General features: G+C 41.0%; 1 protein-coding gene and 1 long non-coding RNA gene across 4 annotated transcripts in view; both read right to left on the reverse strand.

The window, feature by feature from the left end:
• Window positions 1-17666, reverse strand: part of LOC109621471 (uncharacterized) — a 337341-nt gene that overhangs the window by 136432 nt on the left and 183243 nt on the right. The window lies entirely within an intron of this gene.
• On the reverse strand, window positions 1927-5489 carry LOC115268000 (uncharacterized). The gene is made up of 3 exons (XR_009998711.1): window positions 2214-5489; window positions 2085-2157; window positions 1927-2020 (listed from the first exon to the last, which is right to left on the reverse strand). It is a non-coding gene; the product is annotated as an uncharacterized LOC115268000 (long non-coding RNA).

Genomic DNA, 17666 nt, shown 5'->3' on the forward strand with positions numbered 1-17666 from the left:
TAGCGGGCCGATAAAGTTCCCAAATTGCCCGGTGATTAATTTATTGGATTCGTCCCACAAATGCAAGCTCGACATCGAGGTCCAGCTCATGTTGTCATCGGACTCAATTGGAAAGCCTCTGCTGGTTTACTCACAGTGAAATAAAATAATTATAAACTGGGATTAAGAAATCTATCAGGTAAAATCAGTATATATTTTTATGCCTTTTTCAAAGAAAAGCGAATATCGATTACATGCATTTTTTTGTGCCGATTGCTCTGTTTTTTTTTTTGTTCAATTGCCGCATCCATAAACCCGCTTATTGAAAATGAAGGCCACTTCTATTTCCTTTTTGTCCCAGTGTTCGTTGGTAAAATTTGTGGTGTACATAAGGGAACATCTATTTATTATGTAACGCTAAATTCGATATTTTTGAACTCGTTGGTTGGTTCATTAGGACCTGGCGGAATCCATAATGTGCTTTTGTATGATAACTCCAACTTTTTTGTATGGGTCGTAACGCTAGGCTGTATTCCCTATTCCCCTGGAGCGTTACGGAATTTTTTGAACCCTTATCTCCTGAAGCGTTACGTTATTTGGGGACGGCGCATAATGAAAGTTTAAAAATTAAAATAGTTTTTATGCGCAATGTTGGGAAATTTCGACATTTATACAGCGGGTTGCAATAGGCTTTCCAAAGATCAAATTAAGTACTAATTTTGAAATTATATCACGATGAGGTATTGAGCAGATATTTGGCAACTTTTTGAATATCTCATCAATATCATTTTGAGATATGACATCAAAATTTGATTGTTTAAAGATATGATAATGATATTCACGTCTACCCGGGTAGGATGGATTTCAGGAAGGGCCCATGAAAGAATTATCTTAAAATCTGTGGAAGTTTCTAAGTAATCCTTGGAGAAATTTGGAAAGTAGGCTCTAGTGGAAAATCTGGAAATTATTAGAAGAGAAATTATTAGTTAGAAATTATTAGTCACATTTATAATTTAAGCCTTGGGAGATTTTCTGGAAAAAATCCCTCGAGAAATTTGTAAAGCAGCCCCTTAGGCCCTGTTGAAAATTCCCGAATAGATCTCATATTTTTTTTTTCTTGAAGGAGTCCCGAGGAATTTCTGAAGAAATTCCAGGAAGATGTTCTGAAAGAAAATTCAGATTATAAAAAAGTCCATGGAGCAATTTCTAAGGCAAGTTCAGAGAAAGTTTTTGAATAAATCCTTGGAAGATCGTTTGAGAGAATGCTTAAAGGTGAGAGAATGCCGAAGGAATTTTTCGAAAAAAAAAAAAAAAAAAACTAGAAATGTCCCGCCAAATTGGGTACATCTTCTAAAAAAATCTCTGAACTAGTCTCTGGAGGAGTTTCTGCAGAAACTTATACACAACTCTTTGAGAAACTTTTGGAGGACGAAATTGGGAAATGCTGGAGGAATTTCTGGTGAAATCCTTGAAAGAATTACCAAAGTAACCTCAGTACAGTTTTTTTTAATGAACTTTAAGGGCATAATACTGTGGAGGACAGACTAATTCTCCACAGGCTCCGTTTGTGGTTAGGTTTATATCAGACCCTCCTAACCATTCATTCCTTGGCACGGTAAGCATAAAGTCGCATAACACCATGAATTAGAGGTCACCTGTTTAGTGGAGTCTTACCACTGACTGGATCAGGCGGTCCGTAGTGTTATTCTTAGCCAATTGAGACAACCGCTACCGACACTACACAGCTATCTAGGCTGATCGGCAAAAGAAGTTAACATTGATGGTTAACTTCCAAACGAGCCTGAACAACCCACAAACAAGGGGTTTGAGGGGCAATTCACGGAATTTCAGAGTAGTTTCAGAAAATTTCAGGGGGTTTCAGGAATTTGAAGGGCGTTGCTAGAGATTTTAGGGGCGTATGATAGCATTTCAGGTGCTTTTTGAGGTTGTTACGGTGGTAATGAGGATTTATGGGGATCGTTGGTGAATTCTTTGTAGCAGACCGCAAACTCCGTATAACGGGTGCGAAAACAGCTTTAAGCTGAAATTTTATTGCTTCATTATTTAACCATTAGTTCACGAATAATTCAGTTGGTATTACTTACATAATTCGGTCTCCAGCTCCATTTACAATAGTTTTTAATTACCCCGTAACATATATAATCTTCTGTGATCTATCTGTGATAATAGGTTTAAGGTTAGAATAACAAATGTATGAACTTGTTGAAACTTACTGTGATACAATTCTGTGATTTTAGTTTACTTCATATTTATCTATTTGGCAAGTGAATAAATCAACTGTTAGCTGTCAGTAGATTTTGGAATATTAGAATTTAACACCATAATTAGTCAAAAAACTCTCAATTACATTGGCATGACTCTTCACTCTATGTATCACAATTATGACTCTAATCTGTAATCGTTTTGTATGACATTTGTCTATAGCGCACGATCATTGTTTATTTCGGGCAGTGTTGGCAGCAACAGAGGTATTTCAGGTCAGGGTCGTATCAGGGGGTTTCAAGAACATCTTTAATCAAATAGCATTTCAGGGGCGTTTCAAAGGACTTTCGGATGCGGTCCTCTACATCTTTCTGGAACACCTCAAAGATCCCCCTAAAACCCTCTCAAACCCCACATAATGCACCTGAGACGCTCAGAAACTCCCTAAAACACCTCCGTAACGCTCTGAACCCCGCCGAAAACGCTCTGAAACATCCTGAAATGCCTACAAAATCCCCTTTAAAACCCCTCGGACCCCATGTAACACACCTGAGACACTCCGAAACCCTCGAAAACGCCTTCGTAAGGCCTGTGAATCCCGTGAAAAATGCTCTGAAACTTCCTGAAATGCCTCCAAAATCCCCTCGGGACCAATGTAACGCACCCCCAAAAACGGCTACCTAACGCCTCCTTGGACCCCATGTAACGCACGTGAGACCTTCGGAAACCCCCGAAAACATACCTGTAACGCCTCCAAAACCCGTCGAAAACCCTGTGAAACTCTCTGCAATTTTTTCGAGAGCCCCGTTAGACCCCTGAAAACTCCCCTAAGATCTCCTTGTACCCCGCTGAAACTCCCCTGTGACTTCCATTTGCTCATCCCTATAAACACCCCCTGGCCGCCGTTGCAATATTTACCGTCATTATTAAATATTCTTATGCACTATATTGGTTATGAGTAGCTTTACCTCTTTTTATGCAGGGTATGAAAAAAGGTGCATAAATTAAAAGTGCATACAAATAACATAAATTGAAGTTTTAGTGTATAAAGTTATTGTGTATGTCCATTGCTCAAAATATTGGTTTTGAATCAATCGTACATAATTTGGTGACAAAAGATTTGGATTGTAATATGCTAGCGAGATAGTGTTTTTTCGTTATTTAGCGAGAATTACCAATATATGCCAAAAAGTCCGAGCCTTTTATCGAAGATTTAGTTTTCATGCAGTTCCTATTTGTTTTGGTACATTTTGGTAAACAATTTAAATTAAAAAAAAACGAATATTAAAATGTCCACTACATCGAGGTATACCTGTACTTGTAAAGCAGTTTCATTAATACTAAAGTCTTAACGCACACTGAGACAGTAAGAAAAAAAAATAAGCAATATCTCAAAAAAGTGATGAGAAAAATTATCAAAGTCTTCGATTACTGAGAGATGATTTTTCTTGTAATCAACTGCACAAAAATTATTGAAAAATGTTACTACGTAGCAATAGCCATTCAGGCTCAGTTTTAGAAAAATCATTGCATTTCTTTCAACTGCTCGAAAAAAGAAATCCTAGAGAAACACCAAAACCGCATAATGGTAGAATCTGCTGGTTTATCTGGTGTAAAATAACAATGAATGTCGAGACTTGTCCCAGCACCTACCCAACTCCCAAACCACCCTTGACCACTTTTCTTTCCAGTCCCAGTCTACTCCATCCAACATAATGCGCCTCCTAACATTGTTGGGGCAGGCTGGAAAGAATGTTGGCACATTTTCACTACACAACATCAGTCAGCCGCAACTTTCCGTTCGTTGTCGACTTTGCTACCACCAGGCACAGGGCGCCAGATTTTCCTTCTTTCTGCTCCCAACAACACTCTGTCTGAGGCCGGAAAAAAGAAACTCGTAAGTCACTTTCTCTCTTCCGGCCGCGGTCGTCCCGATACGACGACGACGGTGCGGTGTAGTGCGCGGCCACCTCCATGCCGGGCTGTGCGAATGAAGATTTTATTCTCCTGGCTTCCTGCATAATGGATCGTTTCCAGTCGCAAGGAAAGAAAATGTAGGTGGCTGTGTGGAAGGAAAGAGAGCCTAGTGCCTAAAACAATGTGCAAACTGATGTTGTGGGAGGAACTCGGCAGCATAACCGGAACGGTGTCAGTTCCCAGTGCGGAACAAAAGGGAACAAGTAGAGACAACAGTACCAGTAGTAGCAGACCGTGTCCTGTGCCGGTATCACCCCCCAAAAGAACTAGAACGAAAAACTTTACGTTCTTCTCCAGGGGTGAACTGTTTTAAAATCACATAAATTTCTAGCCAGTTTTAAATCTTTGTCCTTCGCGTACCCCCGCTCCCCGACTGCCTAGTCGACTGGCCTGTTTCGGGAACCGCGAAATGTAGTGACGCCAGCGGTTGGAATAATGGATGGCGGCGATGAAATTTGTTATGGCGACGAGTGAATAAAGCGAAAAATTAATTATCATGAGATAATTTTGGAAACCACTTCTAATCGGTCTAGAACAATTAATCATATTGGATGTAGTCAACATTTGGAATCGTTCCAGCTTTCTTCAGATTATTAAGGTGACATAATAAATACAACATAATTGCTTTCTTAGTCGGTAGCCTCCCAATTTTCGCGGTGTGGACGTTTTTTGGTTCTCTTAGCAGCTGATGCAGCTCGTGCCCTCTCCAAGCCCCGTCTTACATCTGCGTTCCGCCGTAGATGGTACGCAACACCATCCGTTCGAAAACTGGTCTTTTGCACGTGGAGTCCATGATTCGTGCCCTACCGTGTTTCGAGGACTACCGGTCTAATCAGCGTTTTGTAGATAATAAACTTCGTGTGACGGCGAGCTTTGTTCGATCACAGAGTTCTGCGGAGTCCAAAGTAAGTACGAATTCCTGCCACAATGCGTCTCTGAATTTCTCTGCTGGTGTCGATGTCGGCAGTCACCAGTGAGCCCAAGTACACGAATTCTTCAACCGCCTCGATATCATCACCGTCGATAGAAATTCGGGGTGGCGGGCGCGGTGATTCCTCCCAGGAGCTCTTTTCCGTCATATGCTTTGTCTTTGACGCATTAATGGCTATTCCGATTCGCCTGGCTTCGTTCTTTAGTCGGATGTACGTTTCCGCCATCGTCTCAAATTTGCGAGCTTCAATATCAATATCATCAGTGAAGCCAAGCAGCTGAAGGTACTTCGTGAAAATCGTTCCGCTCGAGTTTATCCCCGCTCTTCTTATTACACCCTCTAAATCAATTTTGAACAGCAAGCACGAAAGACCATTACCTTGCCGTAACCCTCTGCGAAATTCGAAGGAACTCGAGAGTGTCCCTGATACTCGAACTAAGCACATCACCCGATCCATCGTCTCCTTGATTAATCGTATCAGTTTATCTGGGAATCCGTATTCGTGCATAATCTGTCATAGATGGTTTCGATCGATTGTATCATACGCCGATTTAAAATCGATGAACAAGTCATGCGTGGGCACGCTGTATTCAAGGCATTTCTGCAACACCTGGAGCATGGCGAACATTTTGACCGTTGCAACGTTGTAGCGCGTTCACTCATGAATCCAGCCTGATATTGCCCCACGAACTCTCTTGCAATTTGTGGGTGGCATAAAATTTGAGAGAGTATCTTATAGGCAGCGTTCAGTAATGTGATCGCACGATAGTTCCCGCAATGCAACTTGTAGCCCTTTTTGAAGATGGGACACACGATACCTTCCATCTATTCCTCCGATAATACTCCCTTCTTGGTAATGACCTAGTGTAGTGCTCTCAGCAGTGCTTCTCCACCGTATTTTAGAAGCTCGCTTGTTAGTTGATCTGCATCAGCAGTTTTGTTGTTTTTCAACCGGCCAACCTCCTGCTCAATCTCTTGGAGCCGAAAGCCTTTTTTCTTGCGCACGCACTCCTAGATCTGTTACAATGCCACCTTCGATGCTTGCAACGTCGTTATTGAGGTGCTCATCGTAAAGCTGCCGCCACCTATCGACCACCTTACACTTTCTCCTGAGAAGATTCCCGTAATTGTCTCGGCACATGTCGGCTTGTGGCACAAAGCCTCTGTGCGAGCGGTTCAGCTTCTCGTAGAAGTTTCGTGTGTTCTTAGCGCTGTACAGCTCTTCCATCGCCTCACGGTCTTGTTCTTCCTGCTAGCACTTCTTCCTCCAGAAGACTGAGTTCTGCCTGCTCCGCGCCTGTCTGTAACGTGCCTCATTCGCTCTCGCACGCTATGACCAAAGATAGTTATTATGAAAAGTGAATGTACCCCAAATTTAATTCTCTAGGATTGTAGGTTTGGACCTCTAGTTTCAGAATCAGTGCGATTAAAAAAAAATCATTTTAGGGTTTCCTAGTTTTTTTCATTTTGTTCCTATTTTCCCAAAAATATAAAAAAAGTCATTCCAAGCTCAAAAAAAAAAAAAAAACTCGAGATGAAACATTTTAAATCGCACATATTCAGAATCTAGAGGTCCTTTCAGAATTCCTCCTAGGTTCGTCCAGGTAGTCCTTTTAAAAGATGCGTCAGTAGATTCTTCCAGAAGTTGCTTTCAGAATTCCCTCAATTCCTGGTGGAATTCTCCAGAAATTGTTCTTGTGACTCCTTACGGGGTTTCTACAAGAACTTCACTTGGCATTGCTCCGCGGATTTCTTCGAGAGTATTTCCTACTGAAATTTTTACAGGGATTTTTTTTTAAGATTCCTCTCACAATTTTCCCTAGAATAGCTGCTGGGATTCCTTCAGAAATTCCTCCAGTGGTTCCTTCAGTGGATTTCGAAAAATCGCTCAAGAAATTCCTCCTGTGGCTCCTCTAGATATCTAGATTCCTCCAAGAGTTCCTCTTAATACCTTTACAAGATCTTGCTGGGATTTCTTTGAACACCTCTGAAACCCGCCAAAAATCTTCTAGAACTTCCTCAAATGCTCCCGAAGTTCCCTTAAACCCCATAGGGCCTCATGTAACGCACCTGATGCCATAACAGGAATAGCATTACGACTGTTGTAGTAAAAATACTGGACGGCTCACTGCCTGAAACTCCCTTGAAATCCCCTGAGTCATTCCTGAAATCTCCTGAAACGCCACTGAGGCCTTTAGGTAACTGAAACCCCTTTGGATTCCCTGAAACGCGCCTTAGACCCCATAGATCACCCCTGAAATCCCCAGGAGTCTCTTGTAGTCCCCTGAAAAGCCGTGAGGCGCCCCTTAGGCCTGCTGAAACCCCATGAAACCCCCTGGGACCCCCTTGATATGCCCATAAGGTCTCTCCTGTTACTCCGCTGAAATCCCTTAGGAACCTGTTATCAAAGAAGCTGTTCAGCTGGCAACCCTGCACCTAGCGTAACTCAACCATCGCGTCTAACTGAGTGAGCGTCGCGGCAATACAAGTGACAGGTGTTAAAGCGAAGCGGATGACCTGTCAAAGGTATTTATGGATACCGCAGTCACAGTTTGTCTTTCATTATCAAACACGGAGCGAAGTCATAAGTGAAACCGTTCACCCGTGATGAAATTAAAAGATAGTGTTAAAGTTGTCTAATTTGCCGAAAGTTTATTATTTGAGTACATAGTTAAACCAAATCGAGCCTTAGTGAGACAATTAAGTGTGCCTAGTGAGAGAGTGAATTGTACAAAGTGGGTTGGTCTCAACCTACGAGCGACGACTAGCAGCATAGAGGTTAGTCAAGGTTAGATTTGTACTTTATCCCGTGTAACAAGTCCGATTCATTATTCATCCCATAGCGTAGTTGAGTTTGCGCCCACGTCCGTCCGTAGTCCGAGATTCACCCAAGTTCGTCGACAGTGTACCTGAAAGAGAAACGTCTCACATTGCGTACCAGTAAGAATCGTTTCATATTAAGCACGGGCAAGAAGGCCTACCGAATTGCAAGATCAAAATGATTTATAACTTAAATTGAGCTTAAAAGAGTCGATCTGCCAAACTGAGAAGTTTACCGCAGGAATTAAACGGTTATGCAGTCTTCAATACGGAAAACGATGTTTATTGTTTGCCCGACGTTTCAACACTGGGATTTTGCGTCATCCTTAGAGGTAACTAATTGTTTGTTTTTGGTCTTATGTTTCGTCTAATTGTAACCTAGACTGTAACTGTCTGGTTGATTTGTTGTAGGTACATGGCAGATTTCGTTTGTCTAGTTTTGCACCGGATTATACGCTATTGGCGCAAATCTACTAAGACGGAGTATTTTCGCGATAAAACGAAAAACCGACCTCAACCGGAATCGCAGAACCGATCTCGCCCGGGATGAAACGAGTTCGGGAGATCTCTCAACGCCGGGGAACTCCGGTGAAGGATAGATTAACCGCCGGGGACTATTCGAGTAGTGCGCGGTGAGATGGAGTGCCAAAGCTCATCGCGAAAATGGTATAAGGTACGTTGCGTTGGTAGCTCATACAAGCTGATAAATATAAAGCCTGTATCCGCTATATTCGGGACACAGAAACACAGCTGTACCTCTGCAATAGATACATTAAAATTGCCCAAATATTGCCAAATAACATCTTAAGATGTGTTCATTTCACCTACAAAATTTCATGTGAATCGGTGCAGTACTTTTTGTTGTAGCAACGAAAGAGTAAAATGTGCGCCATTGAATTTTGTACAGCCCCAAGTTTTGCTTGTCAGCGCTGTAACTTTTGAATTTGGCAAAGGAAACGGCTGAAATTTTGAACATAAACCTCTCAATCTACATTTGTTTCATGGGCAAAATTTTAAAAAAATCGATACACTATCAACAATTTTATAGTCGAAACATGTTTTGGTACTGAACGTGAATTTAGCCTCTCAGACAGCAACTAGTCAGCACCCTTTATTGTTTCCATTGTACTATTGAAAGTACTATACCAATAATCATCAAATTTTGCAGGCAAAATATACACATAATAAACTAGCTTCTGTGAAAATTTCATGAAAATTGGCAGAGAAATTCAAAAGTTATGAATAGGCAAAAATAGCACATGAAAAACACGACAAATTTTCACTAACACTCACCCCTATCAACACCAGTCGGTTTCAAACCAATTGGTCAAAGTTGATGAAATTTTGCAAGAATGTGTCTCTATAAGTATCATAACTGCTAACGAAATTTCATAATTATCATCACAGAACTTTGAACTGTAGCGTAAAAGAACCATCTACTATGCGAATGAAAATTGGTCATGATTGTACAAAATGCTTAAAACCACGTCTGTTTGTTTTTCATCCACAGTTAAAAGTAATGCATCGATTTTTATGAAATTTGACACAAATAATAAACATATACCAAAGAGTTCTCTGTCAATTATTTGGCCAATTTTACCGATCCATTACAGTGCTGCTGACGTACTTCTGTGTCCCGATTATTGCGGATACAGGCTTTATCAGAACTATCAAATTACTAACTGGAGCTGAAGGGCTCGGTGATTGGCATGTGCCATGTTAAACCTAACTTACACAGGAGAAGGTCGCTAAGCATAAGAATAAAGAGGTGCCGAAGGGGTTTGCTTGATCTAGTTAGAATAATAAATTGCACGAATCATGGAATAACAAATTGGAAGTGGTTGGACAAGTAATTCTACGTGGGGGTGCCGGAGGGAATTTTAAGGTGAATATTGATCTAAGAGAGTGCTTTTTAGTGGGTAGACACACATTTGAATCCCACATCGTGCCTGATCAAACACTTGCATAGACACGGGCATGAACAGAACAGACCGATCTTTTAGAAATTTTTTGAACTCCTAGAAGTCTAAAAACACACACACGTGTCACGTAAAAGCATTTCAATTCATCGAACTGTGTTGAATGGTATATTTGATTCGACGTTCCGGGACTTTTATCATAAACTTGTTTTATGTGTGAACACACAAGTTTTCTGTAAGAAAGGCAAAAAGTCGTAATAGTCAAGTTGTTTCTTGAGGTTTCTTATGGTTTATCGTGACGAGCCTTTTGCATTCTAGTTTGATGTGATTTGACTGCCCAAATACAGGGTGCGGCAGGAAAAAATGCGAAAAGTTCAAGGCACTATTACACGCTAAATATGGGATATATATGACTATTTTTCCATGACAGTGTATCAGTCAATGTCTATATTCTAGCATTGAAAAATAAAAATGAACATATTTGATGTTTAACATGTGATAATGTAAGCCTAATAAGCGGATATCAATAAACTGCGCGCCCAATGGTCATTAAACAATATGACTATAACAGTAACAAAATTAGCTCAAATTCGATGAACAACCAGACCACACTGATCCAGAGCCATGTAGTTTCACATACCAGATGAAATAAGTACATATATTTGATGATATTGTAGAGAAAATCAAAAATTTTGTTTTATCAGATGCGAAATTTAGCGACCTGTGTAATTTTCTGCGGTTTGAAAATTCTGGTTGTCTTCATCTTCAGGCGCTGCCCTGTAAAGGTTAGTGACCAAAATGGGAAAATTTTTAATTAACTTTTCAGAAAACTAGCCTATTATAGATCATGGAACGTTGAAACATGGATTGGTTAATGTCAAATGGACGAAAATGAGGTTTGAAGTTGAAAAACACTTTCGCATTTTTTCCTGCCGCATACTGTATTTGTTCAGTTCCATTTTTACAGAGCACTCTGAGATACGGAAGAAAGACTTAGGGCCAATGAACCTTTCGTTAGGTCCATTTCTGGCTAGCTCATCAGCAATCTCTCTCATTAAGAATTTTTGAAAATTAAAACGAAAAAAAAATGGGGTTCCTTTAAAGAATTGCCAAACACACTGTAAAAACTATTTCTTAAAAATGTCACTCTGAAGCTGTTGAAAAAGTTTTGGAACGAAATGCGTAAGCTTTTTAAGGAAGAATTGTCTTCTTCAGGCATGTTAACATGATGAAATCTGAATCTACACGTAAAACTGTACAGAAACCTTAATTTTTCATGAACTGTGGTATAGAAGAACCTATTCAAGAATCAGTTTGAAGTATGTGTGGCAGCGATTTGTTGAATTATCCCTTACCAGATTTTGGAATGGGTGAGGCTGTCAAGTAGTTACTCAACTGTCAGCAGGTGCTATGAAATATCTCTTTGAAATTGATGTTAGATTCTGAAAATCTGATTTAATGGTATAGGGGGACAGGTGCATTTTCGTAAAATATTTAGCAACAATTTTTTTTTTTCAATATTCAAAAATCCGATTGATGAAGCTTATGAATATTGAGTAGAATTTGCCATGACATTGATAAAGGTTTTCAGAATTTTTTCCAGTCGTGAAAAAAAATACAAAAAGGCTTAAGAAATTTCAAGAAGTAATGTCTAAGAGTTTTTAAAGATGTTGCTCAAAGAATTAAAAAAAAATATCGAGAAAATTCATAAATAAATTTCTCAGAAAATTTGAAAAAAGCTTTTCTTTACGAAAATCTGATGAACTTTTTAAGACAGTTGGTTTGAAAAAAAAACTCTTAAAACAACTTGTGGAGTGATTTTGAAAGAATTCGTGATAGAATTGTTGCAGGATTTCTTGGCTGTGTGAAGAAGTTTCAGAAACAGAAGTCTCATTAATTCATAAAGTGATTGCTAAAAATATTACTGAGAAAAATACCGAGGGAACCGAAAGAAGATCCGAAAGAATTCGCATAGGAAAGTATCGTATCAGTTCAGGGCTGAAAAATAAAAGAAATAAAGGATATTTTTAGGAAAATCAAAATATCGGAGAAAAAACGAAACCTAACTAAAACAGAGCAACATTATCTTGAACTTAAATAATACATATCCTAATTGCAATTCACTCTGTCCATCTGTCTAGACTATATCTTCAATTGAAGTGCAAATCTATGCAAACTGTGAAGTAACAGATCAGTGATAGTATGTAAATGATCTGTCTCCCATTCAACTTTGATCATGCCGGAGCCGCCCTAATTGACCTACAAATGTCAGTTTCCGCTGATTTTTCAGTCACGGTTCATGATGCATATCAAGCTGAAAAGAGATCCAGCAGAACGCGCTCCACTGTATGAGAAGATGATGTGAGTAAATTTACCAGTAAAATTCACTCCACATCTCGATCCACAGCCGACGCGACCCAGCAAACGAGCAATAAAGAGGTCGATTTGTGCCATTAGCATTCCCGTCGATTTTTTTTTTTGCGCTTTCCAGGGAGTGAGAAATCCCACAAAAGCCATTGGTTCTATCTTCGTGGAAAACTTGGGGAAGCAGAAGAAGCTCCACTGCTGCTGCTGCATTCGTGAGGGAAAAGAATTTGGCTCCAATTTTCGCTCTAATTCCCGTTGCGCATTTCAATCAACTAAAATTCTATTTTCGTTTTTCGGAATTTCGAATACCTACTGATGATGACGGTAAGGGGGTGCACCGTGGGGTATGGTGCACATTAAGACAAGAAACTCCATTCAACTATCGAACACTTACCTGAAAAGAGAGACAAAAAGAGAAAAGGGAATTGAATTAGAAATGCTTATGGCAAATTGAATCGGCAAACAATTTGGAGGAATGGTTGTTTTAAATGCAACGGAAAAAGAGGTAAATGGGTTGTTTCTATTTTGCGGTGATAATCGTTTCGACCAGACTGGAAGCAACACCACTTGGGGAAGCACAACCTATTCAAATAGTGCTAACTGCTGGGGGAAACTGCAAATGCGATTTCGTCGGTTTTGTTGCAATAAGATTACAATATGGTTTTGTAGGTGGTCTTTTTCGAAAATAAGTAAAACTATACAAAAATAGAAAACTGCTAGGATTTGCATAACCATCAGGGATACGCACAATATTGCTTATGCAATACTTGTATTGGTTTAGCAATCTTATACAGACATTAAACATGTCACAATTTTCTTGCTTCGAAGTTTTGGCCCTGGTTTGACACCTTCCCTGGGATACAGAAATTTAAGATTACTTGAGTTAGTCAGTCGAAAATTCACCGTATTGCTTTTGCAATGATATGTTAGTTTGACGCTGGGTCATTATTCATTTAGGCTGCATGGACATTAGGCCGAAACAACTTACAACCGTGATGTCTCTGCAATTCTCTTGAGAAAACAAAAACCACATCAAGTGATCCCCCTGGATTGTTTTAAGTACACTATCGGCTTTACCACAGATCAGGAAATAAATACTTAAATGGTGATGATTAACCTGGGCTTGTTAGGGGAATATCTGTAAATAAAAAGAAAATCGCGTTAAGTACTGTTCCTTTGAATTCCACTAAGAATTTGCATCCTTTGACAGATACGTATTTCGACCTCAACTGTAAGGTCGTCTTCAGTGTCTTGTACTTGAGTCGAGTCAAGTACAAGACACTGAAGACGACCTTACAGTTGAGGTCGAAATACGTGTCTGTCAAAGGATGCAAATTCTTAGTGGAATTCAAAGGAACAGTACTTAGCGCGATTTTCTTTTTATTTACTTAAATGGTGTTTCTATAAACAAGTTTTCTCTTAGGAAGGATTACACAATGATGTTATGCTTTGAGTTTCATACACATCAATTCACGCCAAACGTCGCGTTTGACCTATAGTACGTTTCCCCATTTTTCCAGTCTCTAAAAATGCCTTCATAAGCACCATCCCATTACTGCAAGCAGATCAGAAGTACAAACGTGTTATCGGGATTCACGAAAGAATCGCTTCCTTCTTGCCGTAAAAATCAATTGTCATCAATTTTTACGAGCCGCACTACCCACGATAGCGCACTTCCCCGTGCGTTCGTTCGATCAGCAGCAGTTCGGCCTATCAGCCAGTACACCCCCCACGCCCGGGTGGGATACCATGCCATGCCACCGCTCGCTCGCTCTCGCAAATCTCGGTAAGATAACCTTCTGGATTTACGATCCTTTGCTTTCTCCTCAATTAGATTAGGGGAAAGCTGTGCAAGCGAATCGCTAAGCAAAGCATTCAAAGCCACTTTAGTCAATCTACCGCCACGCCGACTGACGGGTGGAGGGGTGAGATTTTTGTTATTATCAATTTCATACCTATTTATTCTTTTTTTTTTTCTAATTCAACGGTCTCATTAGATCTAGATGTGATGCTTAAACTTGGCGTTTCTGTAAATTATTGAAATTTTTATAATTTTTACAAATTGAGTGCAAGTTTTGGTTGGGAATGAAAAAGGATAACCGATTCTTGATCAAAACAATCCAATATGTTAATGCTAAACCAATGCTCTCTGAATCGTCAAGACTATAGATATTCACTTCAAACACCCCCTTCCCTACATTTTAATAGGTTGTACCTGGAGTACAACTTATATTTTTACAAGTACTCTACTATCATTTACTGGTAAACGATTAGAAACCGTTGTTCCGTGCAGACTTCCAGAACAGTTTTCGATTGCGGATTACAATTATTCAAACGGTCTAACATTCTAACACTTGCACTGTGCTGGCATGCTGCCACGAGGTGCTTCGGTTTCCAATATCGATTTCATATAATATGAAATGAAACGAAAACAAATCGAAACAACCATCAAGAAAAGGCCCCTTGCTTTGGGACGCACGTCTTAGAAAATACGCCATAACCTTCCCGGCAGTCGATACGGATCTGAGGGATGGTGAGGTAAAATGCTCGCTGCCCGTTGCACGTTACATATTACAAACATTCATTAATGAACATATTATAGAGTAGATATATCAATATTGCACGGCATACTTCTCTCAATACAGAATGTGTATATTCCGTTGAATTTTCAACTGGCTAAGTGCCCAACTAAACTTAATGCTGCGAGGTGCTATGCAGATACTGTAGATCTTCAAGTGCTTCATTCCAGAATAGTTTGGATGACTTAGATCACCAAGTGAAAATTGCAAAACTATTATAATTGCATGAGGGTCAAAGAGTAACGTAGATTATATTCAGCAAGCTTTTGCTACAATGAAACAGAGTTTATACATACAGATATTGCGACCTATACTTTAAAATACCATGAGGACCATAATGTACGCCATAATGTACGCCAGTGGACGCACAAATAACAACCGTAATATTATGAGACACAAAAGAGACAATCGTGAAAGAATTAAACCAATGGAGTGAAGAGAAACCAGAGTAGAGTCTGTAGATCATGAAGGTTCAATTTCCAGAATAGTTGAGAGAGCTTAGAGACTATCCCACGGAGCCTGGGGTGCACCAGGGCGAACACCCCAGTAAGTAGCCCTTACTGCACTACGGCGGGGCACTGGTGCAGCGGACATTTATTTCCCTAGCTACTCGTGGGACCAAAAATGAGTACAAATTCTACAAACAACCTTCAAGGTGACGACTGCCTCTCTCAGTCGTGTGAGAGCGAAGTGGAGAATACTCTGAGTCAGCTTGGCCTTACCGAAGACCAGCTACTCAGTAGTTCGCAGGAGAAGATGGAAATATCTTGCCCCTCAACGCCTACCTCCCGGAGCAGCACATGTTTCGACAAAGCTGATCCAGATCTACAACACCCCTCATCGACCGACTCCAACCTGCTGGACATGGAAGATAACGAAGATGATGGTATACGGATCGTCATCAACCCCCAAGAATCTTTAGCAAGCAGCAAAGGTTCCGAAGATAACAAGGGTTCTACGGAAGCCAAGGGGGCTCCGAGTAAGAAATTCCCCATACTCACACGCTCGCAGAGGAAGCAGCTTAGAACTCTCCGGGTGAAGGGAAAAGACCGGAATGAGGCCTTGTCCATAATCCTGAATAAGGAGAGCGAGCCCACTTCCTCAAAACGCTCGAGAAACGACCTAGACAAATCCGCCACAGAGGACCCCAAACAAAAAAGGGTGAAGCACCATCTGGATCCGAGAGAGCGCACCCAACAGTCCACAAACAGCGCGCCTCAGAAAAACGTGTCTGGACAACAAAACCCACCCATGAGGAAAACAGCTGGTATCAGCTACAGTGACATGGCCAAAAGCGTGAAGGTCGGGATAATACCCAAAGACTTTCCCACCGTCCAACTCACTACAGCCCAGCTTGACCTTCTACAAGAAGCACTCCTGCTCAGAGTAATTCAACAACGAAACGAGCCAATAAAACCCAAATTCAACAACCTTCTCTACAAGTCCGGTTACATGGTTCTAATCTGTAAGGATCAAGAGACTGCTGAGTGGTTAAAGCGAATATCCCCATCCATGAAACCCTGGGAAGGTGCAGAGCTGATGGCAATGGACGAAGTGGCGATTCCACGTCCAGAGATGATCCGAGCATTCTTCCCACAAAGCTCCAGCTATGACGACGACCGAATAAAGGCTCTCATAGAAAGCCAAAATGACATCACAACAACTAATTGGCGTATTGTGAAACGATCCATTCTGAAAGACATTCATGTCGTATGAATCTTCACAGTAGAGGGTGCGTCGATGGAAAAGTTGAAGAAGTCCAAATACACCCTCAACTACCGATTTGGTGAAATCCAACTAAGGAAGATTACAGATCAACCGACTGCCGATACCGTCAATCCGACTGGAAGGCCGACCCAAGAGCAATCTGAGGAGGCCTCCGATTCGGGCGAGTTTAGTAAATCTCACCCCAAAAGCACCATAAAGGCTAGTCAGTCCGCCTCTAAAGGAAAAGCTCGAAGCTTACATGGGACTCCCTGCTCAAGTGGTACCAAACCAAAGGTATCTAAACAGGGCAAAGGGAGTGCAAAAAGCGACAGTTTGACCACAGAGGCGAAACTGGCGGGCCAGGTCGCTACAGGGAAGAGAAACAACCCAAACTGTAACACCAAACGACACCCTGATGATCCGCAACATCCAAAGCCGGATAGTCGTCGTCCGGAAAAAAGCGGGAACCCCGGAAATGGCGACTAAAGTTCTGCAAGTGAACCTCCACCATGCTGAGGGCGCCACGGGTGTGCTCTGTCGGAGGTTCACCAAAGAGAATCTAACCGTGGTCTTCATTCAAGAGCCATGGGTCAATGAATCCAGCATACAAGGTATTCCACAACACTCATGTAAGTTGGTATATGATGACAGCCAGCTTTCTCCTAGAGCGGCTATTTTATTACATAACAACTGTAAATACTTTCCAATTTCAGAATTCATAAAAAGGGACATCGTAGCTGTCAGGATGGAGGAACCTTCCGCTAGAGGGAGTAGAGAGGTCTTGATGGTCTCGGCATACTGCCCAGGTGACGTGGACGAAATCCCTCCTCCAGAAATAGATGCGCTCGTAGCCTACAGCCACCGACACAACATCCCATTCGTCATAGGGTGTGACGCAAATGCACATCACACCGTATGGGGAAGTACAAATATAAACACCAGAGGTGAGTACCTGTTACAGTTTCTCTCTTCCAAGAACATTGACATTTGTAATGTTGGTGACAAGCCCACGTTTGAAAACCTCATTCGTCAGGAATCTAATGTGTGAAAGCATAGAGAATACACCCGTAGTGGCCAGACTCCAAAAAATTATTTCAAAAGACCACTCCAATGGTGTGGGTAGCCTCCGAAAGACGGATAGTTCGCTAACTGTAGAGCCTAGCG

This window comes from Aedes albopictus, chromosome 3, assembly GCF_035046485.1.
Source record: "Aedes albopictus strain Foshan chromosome 3, AalbF5, whole genome shotgun sequence".
NCBI lineage: Eukaryota > Metazoa > Arthropoda > Insecta > Diptera > Culicidae > Aedes > Aedes albopictus.